The sequence below is a fragment of the Zalophus californianus genome, chromosome 9, assembly GCF_009762305.2.
Source record: "Zalophus californianus isolate mZalCal1 chromosome 9, mZalCal1.pri.v2, whole genome shotgun sequence".
Lineage (NCBI taxonomy): Eukaryota > Metazoa > Chordata > Mammalia > Carnivora > Otariidae > Zalophus > Zalophus californianus.
This window is the reverse complement of record NC_045603.1, coordinates 127,409,767-127,430,024: the sequence shown is the minus strand read 5'-3', so window position 1 is coordinate 127,430,024 and position 20,258 is coordinate 127,409,767. Positions and strand designations below refer to the sequence as shown.

The following is a 20,258-nucleotide window of genomic DNA, read 5'->3' as shown; positions in this document are numbered from 1 at the left end:
CCATGACACCTGGTCAAATGTGGACTGGACGAAATTGGTCACACTTGTCAGCTACTCAATTGCGAATCTCCCAAACTCAGAAGCTAATCTCATGGAGGATCAGTAGGGTAGGCAATAAAGGTCCTCAGCATTTCCACGGTGTGCCAGGATATATGAGCGTCAACACTTCTAAATACAGTTGCAGTTTCCCTGTGGCTTTGTTGAGCAGACCTGTTAGCCACGGCTTGTATCGGCAAGGATGAGCCTCCTGCCTCACTAACCTCATGGTGGGCCTCTATTTTATTCCTTGACTAATATCTGCTTAGGTTTCCACTTATTCTCCAGGTCACACGAGCTGTGTTTGGAAAAATGATCAACACTGACCTTCAGGATACCACTTCTTGGGCATTTTTGAAAGGGACAGTGTAGACACCATGGATTTCTTGGGCGTGTAAGAAATCATTACAGAACAGCAGTCGACACATGAAATAATTCATTTAATTCATTTAACTTAATTTTAACATATTAAATATTCACCGAGCTTGTTTTCTATCGAGTTTGCATTGAGGTTGTAGAGATTTTGTCACATACTGCCAGCCCTAAGCTATTAATCCTGTGCCTGGAAATGCTTAGACTCCTGAATTGTTAGACTATTTTATAGAACATGACCTGTACTTAGGCCATTTACCTCTACTGTTGTTTAATAATATCCTTTTTGCTCACAATGGGGTAGATGTTGTATATACTACTGGTGAAGCAGGTCTTTCACATCTAAAGATTTGCATTTCTAATTTCTAAGTAAGATGTTATTGCTTGCTCCCTTGCTCATCTATCATCTATTATTTACCTACCTACCTATCACCCATCTAATCTTTGCTCTGCACCAGGCACTATTTTAAGTGCCTTACAAATATGAACTTATTTAATTCTCACAGTGGCCCAATTAAGTGGTTATCCCATTCCATCCCATTTCACAGATGGGGAAACTCAGGAACAGAAAGGTTAAGTCACTCGGTCACAGTCACACAGCCGGTTCAATGCTGCAGTCTGAACACGAGCTCAAGTCTCCTGGCCACGGAATCTGATAACAACCACACACTGGGCCTGTGTGTATAGAGCCTTCTAGTTTTGTGAGCAATCACTTGTCCCCTGTCATTGAGGGAAAATCATTCCTCTGTTGAACGAAACAGAGAGAGCTCTCGTGAGGAAGCAGAGCTGGTTAAAAAGTGTGGTTGGTGGAGGGCTCTGCTGGCAAATATCTGGTATCCATTTACAAGACACTCTTAATAGCTTCTCCATTGTGTCATGGAGAGATTCAATAATGGTACCAAAGGAATTTAGTTGAAGTGAATGTTGGAGCAAAGAACATACAGTGATGTAATTCTTGAAGTGGGGGGAGGAGTATAATGTTCATCTGGGACTAGAGATGAGGGAACAGGCCCTTGGGGCCTTTGGCCTTTGTTGGCCTGTCTGCCCAAGGCCAGCATGGAACCAGTGGCCCAGGTCCAGATTTTCTATCTATTATCTACCTCCTGTGCTCTTGCCTCCACCCCTGGTTAAGAGGACTGTGGATTCCTCAGACACCACAGATTAATTCAGGCGTCTTCTTTTTGCTCTCTGCAAATGCGTCCTTCACAGGCACTGAGGTGAGCAAGAGATGGGGTTCAGCCGTGTGCTGGGTACGGCGGGCTCTGCCTTCCTCATGCAGGTGTTTTCTTTAACGAGGTCTTGATGGGAAGGTGGTGGAGACAGAAATGCGTGGAGTGTGAGAAGAGGGAATGGTGAGGTGTCTCACCAACAAGCCTATATAAATACACTTCTCTGGGCTTCGAAGAAGCACGTACCAGGCTTTCAGAGTGGAATAACTGTTTTGCTTCCTCTTAATTAAAGGAATTATATGACTCCCTTGCGAGAAAGCAAAATGAGTTATTTTATCATAATTAAGCTTTTAAAACAGCAACTTGCAGTACTTTGAAAAAGTCATGGAGTATATGGAGTTACACTCGATTCCTTTTTTGTTTTGTTTTGTTTTGATGCTGAAATTGGGCAATTAGAACACTTCTTCTTTCTCCAAATGGAACAGAGCTCTTTCTGTCCTTCCAGTTTTTCAGAGCTGCTTCTTAAGGAAGCCTACCAGCTTCCTTATGATATTTCTCAAAAAGCCTTGCTTTGCTGCAGTGTTTCCAAAATTTCAACATTTTATGTACAGATTAACTTTCCATCCTTAAAATTCCAACTAATTGGAAGTTCTTTTGTCTGTTTGTTGATTAGTTTTCTGCACCCAAAGGGAAACACATCATCATCTTCATACCTGAGCTATTGTGTTAAACAAAACTTAAAATTAGGAACATTTGCAAATAAGTCCCATATCTAGGCATATTCCCAAAAGAAATGTATCTATATGAGCACCAAAAGATATGCCAGGGATTTTCATAGCAGCATTATTCCTAAGTGCTCCAAAATGAAAACAACTCAAATGCCCATCAGAAATAGAAGAGAAAAATACACGGTATATTCATATTGAATAATCATGTAATGGGATAAAATATATCAATAAAGATGAATGAACCTCTGTGATAGTCAAGAACATGGGTAAATCTTATGAATATATTTTTGATTGATGGAAGCTAGACATAAAACATAGAGTGTGTTTATATTTACATATAAGTTCAAAAACACTGAAAATCTTAAAGGCATAGAGGTGGGATAAGACTTAGAAAACTTTTTTAAAAAGGATACTTTTACTTGCAATATGTTACCATGTCTTCTGTCCGCATATTGAAAAGAATGTTTTCTTAATCAAAAACCTTGAATGTATAATATTGAAGTTGCTGAGGACAGAATACAAATCTATTTCTGACAGATTTTCTTTTTATGGGTCATTTCCGCCATATATTCTATGTTATTTTGTGAAGAAATTCTCAAATTTGTTGTGCTGTGTGGATACAAAGGTAATACTCAAAGGAATTGTCCGAGAATATAAGTTTATGTTTTAGCAGAGGCTTAAATCACAAGCTTTAGTCACAGAACTATTTTTCCCTTCCCTTTGCCACCTCACTTCTTGCCCACTGGCCTCTTAAATTCCCCCACTGCCCTTTCGAAACTTCCCCCATCCTTCTTCTCTGATGTGCAGTTAAGCTGTTCTCCCCAGTCCGATCGTCTGCCTTCCCCCTGCATCCCCTTGTCATCTGGAACTTTATCCACTCTGATGATAATTCCTCTACCTCCTTCGGCTGCATTATTCCTAAATCCCCACTACCTGCCCTAGCTCCTGTCCAGCACTCTGGCCTTGAATGCCCAGCTGCCTGGTCAGCCACATAGGGCTACATCTTTTGCCAAAATTATGCCATAAACATAAAATCAAACTCATTTCTCACTAAACTAGCTGTGGCTTTCTACTTGGTGATCTGGGTTGGTGGCACCACCACTCACCCAGGTGCCCGGCCCCCCATCTCTGGGTTACCTTTAACTCCCCTCCTCACCATTTCCAACTAGTCACCCAAGGACACCGACTCTGCCTTTTACACTCTCTCTCCTCTCTGTCACAGGGTTGTTACCATCTTGGACCTTCGTCATTTTATCTCTCTGTTGCAAGGTTCTCATGCTAATTCTTCCTATGTTTGGCTACTTGGCTGGGTTGAATAGTGTCCCCCCTCAAATTCATGCCCACCAGGAACCAACAGATGTGACCTCATTTGGAAACAGTCATTGCAGACATTAGTCAAGTTAAGAAGAGATCAAAGTATAGTAGGGCTTGCCCCAAATCCAGTACCATTGGTGTCCTTATTAGAAGAGGCAAATCTGATGGGGAGACATTATCACACGGAAGGCATGCATGGCAGAGACAGAGAATGGAGTGGAGCGTCTACAAGCAAAGGAATGCCAAAGATTGCCTACAACCAGCAGAAGCTACAAGAGAGCCACACAATGGATTCTCCCCGATAGCCTTCAGAGGGAGCACGGCCCCGCCAATGCCTTGATTTCACACTTCCAGCCTCCACAACTGTGACAGAATAAATTTGTGTTGTTTTAAGCCACCCAGTTACGTACTTTGTTCTGGCAGTCTTCATAAAGAAATAAAGCTACCACCACAGTCTTCACAAAACACTGCTTTTTAGCATAATACTTCTCTCTTCCAGAACTTTCAATGCCTCCCTCTTGTCTACCAGCTTAATCTCAGTGATGCCTTTACCAGTCAGGTGGCATGCTCTGCTCCTTCTGCTGTTATAAGTTCATGTGAGTTCCGCTACAGCCTAACAAATCCACATGCTTCATCCCTTCCCAGCATCCACCTGCCTTTTCCACCCCATGTGCACAATGTCTGACGGGACTTCTCCCCTTGACTTCTTTCTGCTGAAATTGTGCTACTTTTTCAAGGTGTTCAAAGGCTCGATCTTGAGACCCTGAGATCATGACCTGAGCCAAAGTCAAGAGTCGGATGCTCAACTGACCATGCCCCTTAGACATATTATTAAAAAGACACAGGGCAACATGTAAAGCTGTTCTGTAACTTTTTTTGAAAAAGTCTTTTCCCAGATCAACTGAGTCCAAAGGGCTTAATTTGACCATATTTTAAGAAAATGAAAGGCAGAATTATTCTAATACTTGTTAATGCCAAGGTGGAGGTCATTTTCAGCTTTACTGGTGTCTCTGGTGATCTTACTCCTGGCTCCAGGCTTTCTGATACCTGACTCAAGAGAGGAAATCATTTCTGTTTGCTCAGGGCAATGATCAAGGCCCTGACCTTGGAGCACACAGCTAGAATACTTTGATGAGCAAGGTTTCAGTATCCTGCCGGGCTTTGGCCTAGAGCAGCCTAAACACTGGGGAAGGGAATGATTTTGTGTCTGCGCTAATGAGGAAAATCCAAACTGATCCACATGTGGAGATATCACATCCCACTAAGTGGTAACTGCCACTATTTGGAAGCATGTTTATCAGGGCTAGTTGCTGGAGATACCTAGAGAAGGGAAAGAGTGAGGTCGTTATGAACTGTCGACCAGGCTATCCATATTCCTTCTGATTTGTTAAGAGATGCATTGGGCTTCCATCTCCAACATCACTCTCAGACTGTTGTGGAATAACCCTCTGTGAGGCACAGTGATGTCTTGATCTGAACAGAATTTTGACGACTTGTGTCAAAATTTTAATTCCATTAAATAGATCCATTGAGTAAGGAATAGATTCTTCGTGGTGGAAATATGTTATTGCAAATTGCTTTGTTTCCATTTCTTTATCCTTTGCAATTTTGTTTTTACTGTTGTCCTTGCCTGGTGGAAATGATGTGAAGAACAGCTCCCTGGTTCCTTAGGAGTGAAGGTTGCCCACAGATTCTATATGGTTTGGTTGTAGTAGACCAGTATCTCATAGCAAAGCTCCCATACAATACCAACTGTCTTGGCTGTCCAGGTAAAAAAGTTCTTCATATGTCTGCCTACCAGCATGTAGTCTATGGGCATTCTCTGCTCTCTTCTTGTCCCCTGATGGGAATGGAGTGTTTACCCTCAAGGAGCTCTGTATGAATTGGCCTAGGTGGAGACATCTGGAGTGGCAGCTAAATGGGTCTCCAGGAGGCAAAAGGTCCAGGCCTTGAGCACTGCAGACCACACTGGAAGGTGGCCCAGAGTTAGACATCCCAACTGTCTAGGACAAAGTAGAAGGTAGTCTTCTGGAGCCCAAGGCTGAGGTGACTAATCGTGTTGGCTTTGCAAATTGCTGGGAGAGAAAGAGGGTCTTAAAGCTAGAGTCCACCGTAACCACTGCCTGTGTCTAAGATTGACCACTTGATGGCTTTTGGAGCCTCTCCTTTTAAAAAACTGCCAATTCAGTGTTGATCATCTTTACAGGAATTTTTACCTCAAGAACCCTTGGCTTCAAGAGGACTGGGAAGCCTCAAAGACTGTAAATAAAATGTGTGTAAATACATGTATAAGAAAGAAAGAGAAGCCATTGTGTTCATTTCAGTTTTTCAAACTGGGGCATAGTTAGTTTTGGTTATTTCAGAAACCAGACAGTCAAGGGGGTTGATGGGAGCTCTGTACCATCTTTAACCTCTGCAGTCTTTAATCAGCTGATTATCAGTGGATGGGAAAGCTAATTTCAACAGTCCTGTCTATGTCTCTCCTGGCTACGCTCTGAACACCTAAAGAAGAACCCCATTGTACTAGTGCTGAATAACACAGAAAGCAAAACTGACTATAACATGAAACATGAAACTTTAGGTATGGAAAGTACTTCCCATCTTAGAAATTTCTCCTTTGAGGAATTTCCATGTCCAAGAAGTACGGGAGAATGTGACTCTGGGGTTTTAATACCAGTGAGTGGCAAGGTAGCAGCATGAAATAGAAAGAGACTTTGGAGGTACGCAGAGCAGAGCTAGAATCATGGTACTGCTCCTTCCCCACTGTGGGGCCTGTGGCAGACCATTGAAATCAACTCTCAGCTTCCTTCTCCACCAGGGGCGACAATGGTACCCACCTCATAGAGCTGTTCTGACCACTTAATGGAAAATGTATAAGGCATTTAGCGCACAGCCTACCACATTGTTGCTCTATAAACGACAGACATCATTTCTGTGTTCTTTCTCAGTAGGATCCCGAGATAATGCAAGAGGGAAGTAGAGACCTCATGGAAGAGGAGGAAGTTAGGGGAAATCAAGGAAGGATGTATGTGTGTTGGGGGGGGGGGTGTTGGGCACGAGGCAGTAGCCAATGGCCTTGGATCAGGATGAAGAATGAACCAGCCTACGAAGATCCTACTAGGATGGCTGCCACTGCCCTGAAAGTCCGAGCCAGCTGCGGACTTGGAAAGGTCCCTGTGCACATTCAAGCTGGAGCCAGGAGACTGGAATGGATTTGGATGGTGAATCACGAACTTAGGAAAGTGTTGCGAGACTGCCTTATTCATGGCATTTGCCTCTTAATAGCACAGTTCCCCCCATTTTGCACAACTGATTTTTTTTTTTGGTAAACTCCCCACTTATTACCATTATGGCAGAGTTTTACAGTAATAAAAACAGTAGTAATTTTTGTTAGCAGAATGGGACTCTCCCCGGTTGTTACTAAAACAAAGCTGTTTCTTTCCTTCTGGCCTTGCGTCACCAGCTAGACCCCAAGACCTGACCTTTACTGTCTACCTGCTTGGACCCACCGACCTTTGTCCCGCAATTTTCCTTAAGCTCTTCTTTCCAGCTTATCTCTTAACTCAGGCAAAGGCCAGAATGGACACAACATCCCATGATGGGAATGGGAACTACCCCACCAGCCATCATGACTGCCCAACTTTAGTGGCCCAGACCATCCAGACTGGCTTGAGTTAAAGCTCCAACTCGCCCTGGCTTTAGATGGACCATGGAGTGACCTCTGGAATGACTAAGAATCACCTTTATCTCATTAAAACACTAAAATCTCCACCCAAGGAGGAGCACAAGCCTCATTTACATAACATAGCATGTATGTATAGGCATGTCTCCTTAAGGCATATGCGTGACCTCAGGCCCTCCTCTACATACCAGGCACATCGTCCCTATCTAAATATTCACCCTAACCCTAAATAGAAGGACCCCATTCACTCTTGGTCAAGGAATCATGGCTTTGGAAGTCATTCCCCATGATCTCTTTATTTGCTGCCAATAAGCTTCCTTTGTGACAACTCGCCCGATACAGTGTCTATCTCCGACTCACTAAAGAGTGAACTCACCTTAATTCTGTGACGCCTGGAGATTTCCACTCACGGACCGTACCTCCATTTCCTAAAGTTCGCTCGGAAATGCGGTAAAAGCTGACCTGAACAACAAACTCTCCTCCTGGCAGAACGTGGAGAACCACCTTGTAGTTCAAAAAGCAGGATAGTCACGCTACCAGGGTTTGTGTCAAACAACAATCTGGGACGCACAGAATCATGTGAAAAGAAGGTGAGAAGTAGTCCCTCTGGGAAAAAAGTGTTGGTTTTGCCCTGTGCTGCATTCCTGATTCACGGATGTGCTGGTTTAATTTGTACCTGAGACCTTTCTCATACCTTTTTCAAGTAAAGAAGGTTAAAGCTAGTAAACAGAGCAATTAAGCTCATTAGAATTACAAATGTGCAATGGGGGAATTTGGGGTGAGGAGATAATTGTCCCTATAAATAAGCAATTTATGGTGAAGTGTAGAGTTTCACACTAGATAGAGTCTTTAAAATAAGGACAGGAAGTTAAAGACACATGCTGGCAAGCATTCTAGAACTTTAAGAACCATAAGTGGATGCTGGCTTTTTTTTTTTTTTAATTTTATTTATTCACTTGACAGAGAGAGACACAGCGAGAGAGGGAACACAAGCAGGGGGAGTGGAAGGAGGAGAAGCAGGCTTCCCGCCAATCAGGGAGCCCAACGTGGGGCTCGATCCCAGGACCCTGGGACCATGACCTGAGCGGAAGGCAGACGCTTAGCCACTGAGCCACCCAGGAGCCCCGGACACTGGCCTTTTAAAACTAGGATCCCCCAGTGTGGTTGTTGGTGCATAAGGAAAGAGGTCAGCCAAAACTGTGTCCTTCCACTCATAAATCATAGTGCTCTAATTTTTTTTTCCTCTCAAATTTCCTTAGGGGCTGTTGGATTTATCTTTTCGTTCTTTCTTTCTTTTTTTTTTTTTTTTTGAGGTTGGGCCTCATTGGGTAATGATTTTGTTAAACATGAGGAAGTATTTTGCTTTTGTCTGTTGGCTGCGTTTTCATAGTTGTCCTTCTGCGTGCTTAGCACATCTCTGGGTAGCCTAGACCCTCATGCCAACAAGGGTTTACCGAGCACCTACTATGTGGAGACAAAAGAGTCACGGTTTTGAGCAGAGGCTTTGTCTTTACTGCCTACAAACTGCCTTGTGTCAGGCACTTCTTTAATTTCTCAGTTTTCTCATCTGTAAAATGGGACTAAGGGTATTCGTCCCACAGAATTGTGAAGATTAAATGAGTTAATACATGTAAAGCACTCAGAACATATATCAAAGGCACATTCAGCAGAAACTGCTCTCAGGTACTGAACCATTCCCTGGTGCCAGGCACCGCCATCTTGAGAGCTTTGCATGAATTAACTTACTTAATTCCCACGAGGACCCTGTGAGGTAGGTACTATTATTATCCTCTTTTGTGGATGATGAAACTAAGGCTTACAGAAGTTAAGTGATGCCCTAGTTATTCGAAAGACTAGCAGAAGTCATCAAAGAGTAATCAGTAACATAAGAAAATATAAAATAGTATTGTGGCATAATTAAAAAATAAATATTAGGTCTTAGTCCTTGCTTCCTGGCACAGAGCTTCTAAAACCTTTGGAATTGGGGTGCATGGGTGGCTCATCCAGTTAAGCATCTGCCTTCGGCTCAGGTCACGATCCCAGAGTTCTGGATCGAGCCCCATGTCAGGTTCCCTGCTTAGTGGAGATCCTGCTTCTCCCTCTGCCTCTGCCCCTGTGCCTCCCCCGCTGTGCTCTCGCTCGCTCTCTCTCACTCCTGCACTCTCTCTCAAATAAATAAATAAAATCTTTAAAAAAAATAAAAAAATAAAACCTTTCGAATTTATTCTTTTGTATGCTAATGAGATGATTTATTGGGGAGTGGGGGCTACATAGCTAAAGGATGGGGCTGGTCCCCAGAAAGATCAAGCCATGGTTAAAGGGATGGAACCTTAAGCTCCGCCCTCTGACCTTTGGGGATGTCAGAATGGCTGGAGATTGAGTTCAGTCACCAAGGTCAATGATTTAATTAACGATGCTTACATACTGAAACCTTGCTAAACCACTAAACAACAGGTTCAGTGAGCTTCTGGGTTGGCGAACACGTCAAGGTGCTGGGAGGGTGCTCTGAGAGAGGGAGTAGAAGCTGTGAAGCTGTACGCTCTCTCCTCCCCAAACCTCACCCTATGCATCTCTTCCGTTTGGCTGTTCTTGAGTTATAACCTTCATAATAATCCCGTAAACATAGCAAAGTGTTTTTCTTGAGTTCTGTCAGTCTTATGAATTACTGAACTTGAGGAGGGTGTCATATGACCCGCTGATTTACAGCCAGTTGGATGAAGTATGGGAGGCCTGGGACCTGTGACTGGCAGCTGAAGTGAGGGCCATCTGTGGGACTGAGGACTTCAACTTGTGGGATCTGACACTAACTCCGGTAGATAGTGATAGAATTGAATTGGAACTGCTGGACACCTGGCTGGTGTTTGAGCATCGAGAATTGAGAAGTATTGGTCTGACCTAAATCTCTTGCCTCTAGGCGTCTTCTCTTTTTCTCTTTTTGAACGGAAGCTTCATCTCTTCCACTTTGGAAGGATTCTCCTTGCTGAACATCTCACCCCCATCCTTATCTCGGCATTTCCGTGACCAGGTCCTGTGTGCCTGCTCAATGGTCACATTATTTCAACTATGTCTCCATGTTCATGTGAGGACTTAGACCCATCCGAGCATGTTTGGGAGGATCCACGGTGTAGCCATGCCTGGTGTCCCTGAGCGGGTACGTGTAGCCTCCTGTAAATAACTCTAGAGGAGGAAAGCATCATGTCGTGCAAGAGAAGACATCGTGTCCTGCTTTGGGAGGGTGGGCGGAGTGTGAGGATAGCAAGGCTGCTGCTCAGCTTGCCCTAGTGCCCCTATCCCAAGGACTCCCGCTTGGGTCCCAGAGAGGGGAGCTGGAAATGAAACAGAGTCAGAACTCAAAGGGCAGTTTCCCTCAAACCTCCCCGGTTGACATCAGCCGGGGGAGCAGCCCAACAGGCTCTGTCACGGGAGGGTGGGGTGGCAGGGGGAAGGGGCACTGTGGGAGGGGGGTGGCATCGCAGCTTTCAGTGGATGCACTGGTGGTGTGGGTTTGCACAGGGCAACGGCAGCTTAGTGGAGCCTCAGTGGCCTTGGCAATAAGAATTTTTCCAGGGAGAGGGCCCAGAGCAGGGCTGGAAGGAAACCAACACCAGTGAGTTGCTGGGAGGAACGTTTCACTTGCATGCAGTGCTGGCTGAGCAGTGGCCCTGCACCAACTTCATGTCCTTGGGACCTCAGAACAAGAGCTTATTTGGAAATAGGATTGTTACAGATATAAGATGAGGTCATGCTAGGGTGGTCCCTTAACACAGCTGGTATCCTTGTAAAAAGAGAAGCAGCAGCTCAGAGACAGACACACAGAGAGGAACAGGCCATGTGATGATGGCAGTTGAGACTGGAGAGATGTATCTACAAGCCAAGGAGCACCAACGGTTGCGGGCAACCACGAGGGGCTCGGAGGGAGGCATGGGACAGACTCTCCCTAAGAGCCTTCAGAAGGAAACAACCCTGCTGACACCTCAGATTTGGACTTCCAGCCCCAGAATTGTGAGAGAAACAGTTTTGTTGTTTCAAACCACCCACTCCGTGGTGATCTGTCATGACCACTTTTGGAAACTAATATGCACAACTTAGACCTCTTCCTGAGCACTCCCAAAGTACATGGGGAAACATTTTGAAGGATTCCTACTGAGAGTGTGGAGCCGGAACCACGTAAACATTGTTTTTTTATTCTTTGATTTCTGTTTTCTCTTTCAAGCTAATAAGCGCTATGAGGGAAACGAGGTCATGGAACTGCGTCTCTCACCACGGTGACTCGTGACCACTGATCCATGATGGCAGAGTATGGCTGATTAGCTGCACTGAAGGAGGACCAGGTCCCAGTGAGTAATTCTGGACCTGCATAAGGGACATCTTGTAAAATATGAGGGTCTTGGGGTGGGAGTATGCAGGAAGCACCCTGCACGGCCTGAAAATCATGTAAATCATATGGCTTTGTTATCCGCAGAACCCAGCCCTGCACATCTCCCCTGGCTGGAAATAGGAATGCTCTTCTTTTCCACGTCCCTTAGGTCCCTAGAATTCTACTAGTTTCCCATGATCCTTAGCTTACTATCCTCATCCAACACCGGCAACTCCTTTCTTCTACGTTCTCTGAGTGTTTTAGTCTCTTCCAGTTGCTATAACAAAAATACCATAGACTGAGTGTCTTAAAACAACAGGGAAATTATTTCTCACAGTTCTGAAGGTGGGGAAGTCTGAGATCAGGGTGCCAGGATTAGTGAGTTCCGGTGACGGCTCTCTTCCAGAGTGCAGACCTAGCCTTATCCCCTCACCCAGCAGAGAGCTGAGAGGCCAGTGCTCTTGTGACTCAAGAGGGCACCAACCCCGTTCATAAGGGCCACACCCTCATGACTTCATTTAATCCCAATTCCCTCCCAAAGTACCTCCTAATACCATCACATTGAGGGGTAGAGTTTCAGCATATGGATTTGGGGGGACACAGCATTCAGTGTATGACACTGAATACTTACTTTTAGTTGTCGATTTTTGACCCTCACAGCTTAGGACTCACCCTCCTTTCAATTCTAAGCAAGGTTACACTTGCTTTTTATACCCAGATTATTATGGTGTCAGTCTGCCTCCAACAAAAATACCCCTGCTGTTTCTGAGCACTTCCTGAAGCTCTGTCTTCAGTTTGTTCTGGGACAAACAGCTCTGGTCCCTTGGATTGGGCCTTTCCATCAACTGCTTATGCCCCTATCATCTCATCTGTGCCTGGTGGCCTTGGAGAAATTATCTTTCCTGGTCTGGCTGCTGCTACCCCAATTCTAGTTTTAAGACACGGGATATTGCTTTTTCTTCCTGTAAAACCCTGTCTTAAGAATGGACACAAGCCTTGTCCTAATTTCCCAAACTACCCTGAGACAAAGCTGAAACTTTTATAAGGTTTTATTGAAGATTCAGCAATAACTGAAAGAAAAATTAAAATTGCTCTACAAGTATAGACCCATCCTAGAGTTTGCTACACAACCAGTATCCCACCTAATGCCTGGACAGTCTTCCATGGATGAGGGAGGCTGTCTAAGTCTCTCCAGGCTTCATTTTCAGGAAAAACTGCCTTCTTGGATCCCATGAGAGGGAGTTAATTCCCTCTACCACCATCTCAAGTCCACTTGGCTGGGTCTTCAATTTCTGCCTCTTCCCAGGAAGACAGTGAAAGTATGGATTCACTCCAGAGAAAAACTCACCTCCAGCCACATAGCATCATCTGGTCCTTTGTCCCCAGCAACTCAACCACACTCACATTGTTAATAAATTAATTAATGTATCAGTGTTCCATTTTCTTCTAAGGAAGATGCAAGAAGCTTAAGTTATCAGGTTGCATCATGAATATGCATTAGTAGACCTGTTCTTTTCAGATGCAATGTTCATGTTCATGTCTGTATGACATCTGTGCTCCTATCTAGACAACAAGATTCTCAGTAAATAGAGAATAAGGGTTGTATTCCCTTTCTTCTGACTTTCCTGTACCCTCCATCCCTATGCTACACACACACACACACACACACACACACTCACTCACTCACTCAAGACCTAAAATCATGGATCCTGTATACACAGCAGGCACTCAATGATCACCAGATTGTTTGTTTTGTCACAAAGCTTCTGAAACAACTGAAGGATTAAAAAGACTGTAAATAATGCCTACTTCCATTCTGAAGATATTTGCTTTTTTCAGTTTTTACATGCTAAATTCACTAGCTTTTTCAAATTGAAAAAAAATTAAAAGTATTTCTTTCCAGTATTTCTACAGTACCAGTCTCTGTCCCAATTACCATTTCTCTGGACCCCCACTGTGTGCATGGTGTCACTAATTTGCTATTGGCTTTCTAAGCTGCTACTCACACATCCTCCATCCTATCCAAACCCACATTCCCTGGGAGACGTCCCCACCATCTGCTCCCGTTCATTCACGCACAAATACTTAGTCATTTCAAATGCAAGCTAAGCTCTTTGCTGCTTCTTTGTCTCTTCTAGGGAGAGAAAAGAGCTTGTATTCTTGCTTTCTTGAGTTCTTGCTTTCTGTGCCTCATACAATCAAAAGAGAAAGAAAAGGTATTGCTTATGGGATATTTTGAAAAACAGTCAACTGTTCCCAACATTTCCCCAAATAGCAAGTGAGTTTTTCATATTCAGCCCTGCCACGTCTGGCAGATGATGTTTTGTCATAAAACCTTGAAGCCATAAGTGGACTGACACGTCTGTATCTCTTTGGCCTTGTCATATTTAAGAGGCAGCAGACAATAGAAATGCAAGAATCTTCTTCAGTCAGGCTTAGGGGAAGAGGCCTCAAAGAGCTTTGCAATTAAGGCATTTTGCTTTTAGGTCAGTGGAAGTTAGGCAATGTAATATTGTCAATACAGACCCTAGATTCTTTTTTTTTTTTTTTAGCTTTATTTATTTTTTGAGAGAGAAAGAGAGTGCGCACACATTGGGGGCAGGGAGGGGGGCAGAGGGAGAGGGAAAATCCCAAGCAGACTCCCTGCGCAGCACAGAGTGAGATGCGGGGCTCAATCTCCGACCCTGAGACCATGACCTGAGACGAAATCAAGAGTTGGAGCTTAACCGACAACTTAACCAACTGAGCCATCCAGGTGCCCCAAGACCCTAGACTCTTAAGTTATTTTTTTCTTGGATAAGGCAACACAAGCGGAGAACACACTGGTGCTTCACTTTTCAAATTCCAATAAGTACAGCGAAGTTCTTAATTAAATGAAAGCAATAAAACAGAGGGTTTTTTATTTTTTTCCTACTCAGCACCATCTGAATATAGTATTTTCTTCACACATCATCTTCACCCTCGAGCTGGATTTATGAGGATATGTCATGTTGACAAATACAAGAAAATAATAAATACCAGGCCCTGTGGCTGTTTCATATTATTGCTTTAATTCGAGAAGTTTCAAGGAAAGAGAGGCATGAATCAAACAAGACAAAAGGCAATGTATGTTGCAGCCAAGTTTGAAACCAAAGGACTCCTTTCCCATCCACTGGGTTTATTTATGCTCTCATTTGATATATCAGTCTCTTAGAACCAAACTCAGTTTGCTTGACTGTGTTGGCGGATGTTATTAAAAAAATAAACTCACCCAGAAATAAAAGAGTAATTTTCATCACAGAAGTAATATCTAGTTACAGATAAAATAATCCATTCACCTTCACCTAGGTCTTAAGTTGAGCTCAGCGTAAATGGGAGCATGTTCAGGTTCCATCGGTAGGTGAAAGCGAGAACAAATGGGCTTGGTTGAGGGAGGTGGTGGAGGGTAGGCTAGGTTCCTCTTTCCAAATACACTCCCTCCCCAAATGCTAGCTTCCTCTCCTTCTTTTCTCAGTCCTCAGTGATGAGAAAGCACGGGGATTTGGCTACTTTCATACTGAATTCATAGAATTCATCAGCTTAGGGTCAATCTGAAGTTTGAACTTACATACCTTTTGCCTTTTTTATTTTTTTTTAAGATTTTATTTATTTATTTGAGAGAGAGAATGAGATAGAGCATGAGAGGGGGGAGGGTCCGAGGGAGAAGCAGACTCCCTGCTGAGCAGGGAGCCCGATGCGGGACTCGATCCCAGGACCCTGGGATCATGACCTGAGCCGAAGGCAGTCGTTTAACCAACTGAGCCACCCAGGCGTCCCCCTTTTGCCTTTTTTAAAGGACAAACTGTAGCTAGCTAAATGCAGTTTGAAATACACACTTTCAAAATCTTCACTTTTCATCTTAAGAATCTTTTCCCCATTTCTCCATTAGGAACACTGTCTAATCTGGATCAATAAAAACACTGGCAGAAAATAGAAGAGTCTGAGAAAGAAAAAAAATGTAAAGAGTATTTTTTTTAACATCTATGTTACTATTCATATCCAGGACTTGCCATTTTCTATAGTACAGTTGAAATTGGAGGAAAAAAACTGATTTCATTTCACAAAAAAGGACAAATACAGACATTCACTGTTGACCAAGGACCTAATCCCTGTGAGCACAGAGTGGATTCTTGTGGCCCTCTCTCCACGCCTTGCAGGACCAGAAGGGGATGGGCTGATTACAGTGCTATGGACCCCCCAGCATGGCAGTCTTCAAGGGCAGCATGCGACCCTTTGGTGAAGTAACATTCCACAGAGCTCCCTGCAATTGCAGAGACTCCAGAGAGTGGACTGGCTGTGCCTGTTGACACACACCCACCGGCTAAACCACAGGTCCAAATGCAACGTGCGGCGCCCAGAGGCCACATGTGGAGTTTTAGATTGCCATAATCATGTATAATGCCTACCCTTGGTTTAGAAGGTGGGTGGGAGCAGGAGAAAAATGCCCTGGTCAAACTAAAAATGTTTCCTGTAGTCAAGGCAGTAATAATGGATTTGGATATAATTGAGGAGAAAGCAAAAACCAAAATTCAATGCATGCCTACTTTCTGATAATTTCAAATCATATCAGGATTGAAAGAGAGAGCAAACCTGGTCTAAATCTAATTATGTTTTGTGAAAGTCATTGTGCAGTCTAATGTTTGTGTGGAGATGAAACCATGTGGTTAGCATTAGCTAGCGTTTCTGCTAGAGTTCCAATGCTATTACTCCAAAACACAGAAAAATGTAGAAGCTAGAGGTGGAATTTCTTGGAAACTATCCCTCTGCTTATTCAGTTGGGTGGTTCAAGAAGGCAAGGTCCCCATGAGCACCCCAAAATCATTTTCCATCTTCCTTTAGTTCTATTGTCAGGATCTGAAATTGTCTGGAATCAAGTGAAGATATCCCCAGGATAATAAAAATAGCTTTTACGTATTTTGCGCTTCCTACGTGTCAGGTGTTACTCTAAGCACTTTACATTTATCAATTTATTTAATAACTACAGTAACCTTATGAAGTCGGTACTATCATTACTATCCCCATTTTACAGATGAGAAAACTGAGGCACGGTGAGGTTAAGTAACTAACCCAACTGGTAAGTGTTGGGAGGATTCCAACCCATGCACTATGAGTCCAGAGTGTGTGCCTTTAACGTTATGATGCCCTACCTCCAAGTTTAAGCAATAGCTAGCATTTGTTATGCCCTCCCTCTGTGCCAGACTCTGAGCATTTTACATGAACTCACTCATTTAATTAATACATCAATTCTATGAAATAGGTACTATTATTTTTATCCTGTTTCGTACAAGAGAAAACTGAAGCACAGTGGGGCAAAGTATTGTGCTCAAGGTCATATGAAGTTACAACTTTTTGTAAGTGGACAACTTGGGAATCAAACCAATCACTCTTGGTCCAGTACCTGTACTTTTTAATAACAGGCATGTGTATGATCAAAGACAAACACTGGGTCTGATTCATCTCTGTTTCTACTTTCATCCAAAAGCATGGTGCTTTCAACATTGAAAAAAAAAACCAGTAAATATCTGTTGAATGCCTCAGTTTGAAAACTGGTGTACAAAAATAATTTACATATAAGGGAATTAGTATCTTATAAAGATGGCATTCTCCAGTTACTGGGGAGAAGATGAATTATTTAATGTTTGCTGGGACAGATGGCTAACCACTTAAAAGAAGAAATATTAAAAAAAAAACACAGGTGAATGTGTTTTGATCTTTGAGTTGGTGTGGACTTCTAAACTTAATAATGAAGCCAGAAACCATAAAGGGAAGCGTGATAAATTGGACTACATGAAAATTAAAAATCCTGCATGGCAAAATTCACCATAAAGAATGTTAATAGACAGATAGCCAATTAGCGGAAAAATTAGCAGCATCTAGGATCCTAATACACAGGACTTACTTTTCCTAACGTACCCAGAGCACTTACAAACGAATAAGAAAAAAAATTTTGAACAAAGGGCAAAGGATATAATCAGGCAGTTTTACAAAACAGCCAATACATATTTGAAAAGATATTCAATAAGTAGATAAATTAAAAAAAAAACAAGGTATCTTTTTTATGTATTATCAGATTGACAAAAGGCAGAAAAACAGGTATTGATGGTGAAAACAGAGTGGACACAATCTTTCCGAGAACACCTTGTCAGTATTGTCCTCATCCCTAAACTTTTCTTCGCTATCACATTAGGTGTCCAGCCAATTCTGGCTAAGGGATACAAGAGGGAATTTTCTAGGAGCTTCTGGGAAACATTGTTCTTGGATAAAAAGAGATGCATGGGAGGAAATGCCCCTCTTCTTACAGGTGTTGTCATGTGATGCCTGGAATTCTGACGTCGTTTTGTAACCGTGAGGGATAAGCTTGAAAACTGGACCAGGACACTGAAGATACCAGATGAACGGGACGGAAAAAATCTTGTATTTGGTGACATTACTGAGTTGCTGACTTAACCCTAGAATGTCCCAACTTCCAAAGTTCTTGTTATGTAATATACTCAAATCCTTATGTTTTTATTTCTTTAATCGGAACTCCTATTCTTTGTAACTGAAGGAATCCTGACAAAATGAATCAAATGTGTATATGCTTTGAATCTAACATGTAATTTCCAGAGCTTCACCTCAAGGAGATAACTAGACAAGTACAAAGAGAGTATATACAACATACTATACGCAGTGAAAAACTCAGAAACCATTTAGATGCCCTTCAAAGAGAAATTGGTTAAATACACCATGTATTTATGCAACAAAAAAACGATGAGGCACATTTATATTTACAGACAAAAAATGTTATTCGAGACATATTATTCAGGGGAAAAATCGGGTTACAAAAGAGTATACATCAGTAAGATGTCATTTGTGTAAGATTATGTGTATCTGATTTAAGAGATGTGTAGAAGGATATTCACCAAATTGAGGGTTAAGGGTAGGGTTGTTAAGCCATAGATGCATAGAGAAAGACCCTTCCAGAGACAAACACAGGCAGAGTCTGATAGGCCATTGCTCCTGGGAAAGTGAGTGTTGGTCATTGGACTTCAAGTCTTTTTTACCAATGGCAAAGCTATCTTTAAGATGGGGATAAGAATAAGGCATTGTAGTGGCGCCTGGGTGGCTCAGTCAGTTAGGCGTCTGCCTTCGGCTCAGGTCATGATCCTGGCGTCCTGGGATCGAGCCCCACATCAGGCTCCCTGCTCAGTAGGGAGCCTGCTTCTCCCTCTCCCTCTGCTGTTCCCCCTCTGTGTGCTTCCTCTTGCTCTGTCAAATAAATAAATAAAATCTTAAAAAAAAAAAAAAGAAGATATTATAGCCAAGGAACTTCACATTTCTGGTCTCATTGGCAAGGCTTCCTCTTGTGAGATGGTGTATCCATCGGAGCTGGTGTCCTCTGTTTCTGTCTGGATGCCTTCAGTGGCAGGTTACAGAATCCTCAACTTTAACCAGCGAGGAAATGATTACCTTGCCTAACTCAAGTCCTGAGTTAGAGTGGACTTGCGGTGTGATTGGTTCATCAAAGACCATCAGTCACATTCCTACTGCTGCACTTGAATTAACTGCTTGGGATAAGGATAGCACTGCTCTTGCCCAACTAGGTTTTCCAACAGAACTGAGGTGGGGTTGCCTTTCCCTGAGTGGTCGGTACCTGACCAAAGCGTTAAGAAAAAAGTGGGGGAGGTATTTGAGCTGTGGGTGGGCACTCCACAGCAGCCACTAATTCACTGCACTGGTCCTTATTTTCTTACTCCAACTTCCCTGTGTTAATCCCCAGTGGTTTTGCCTACAGGGACATAATGTGTTGATCTTTCAGACATTGCATGTTTCCTGTTTAAAAGCACTTCTGATAATAACTTACATCTAGTTATTATTTAATGAAGCACTTACCATGTGCCAAACACTATTTTAAGAGCCTTGCACATAGGAAGGAGAGAATATACTTATTTTGCAGATGTACTTATTTTTTAACTTATTTTTCCATTCTAAGTAATCAGTCTAAAACTATAAAAATGCATTCCAATTAATAGCACCTTAGGGCCCACCTCAGTCTCCTGAGCGCTGTGATTACTGTGTGTCTATCTCTCCAGCCTGAATTACTCTGGAAATTGACAAGAGTTGATCTCTGACTCTTCAAAGCAGAGGCAAGATCCAGATGCTTCTTCTAGCTTTAGTCCTGATGTGCCTCATCAAAATGAGCCAGACATTCGCGATGCTATTTACACTTATTAAGTTATCATTCTCTCAACAACACTATTAGGTTTATTTTATTATCTTGGGAGATTTTACAGATATGGAAACAGGCTCAGAAAGTTCAAATAACATATCCGAAATTTAAAGATAAAAGCCAAAGTTCTTTCCATCATACTCCCTTTTCTCTTAAAAAAAAAAAAAAAAAGTCTTACATTATAAGCTTTAGTTGCATATCCTTAATTTAGTGATGCACTCCTTATTGTTCTTTTGAAACTCACCAGGTTTCAACCAAATGCTGAGCATGTAGTTCTAGCTTAATAACTATCTGGCCATTATCCAGTCAAATTAGGAGAGACTGGATATCACTGCTTTAAAGCACACAATCTTGTATGTGAATTTAGCTGCCT

General features: G+C 42.8%; 1 protein-coding gene across 2 annotated transcripts in view; it reads right to left on the bottom strand.

Annotated features, from left to right (window-relative positions):
* The window catches only part of FRMD4A (FERM domain containing 4A), a 598,644-nt gene that overhangs the window by 338,041 nt on the left and 240,345 nt on the right, over positions 1–20,258 (bottom strand). The gene's annotated exons all lie outside the window — the stretch shown is intronic.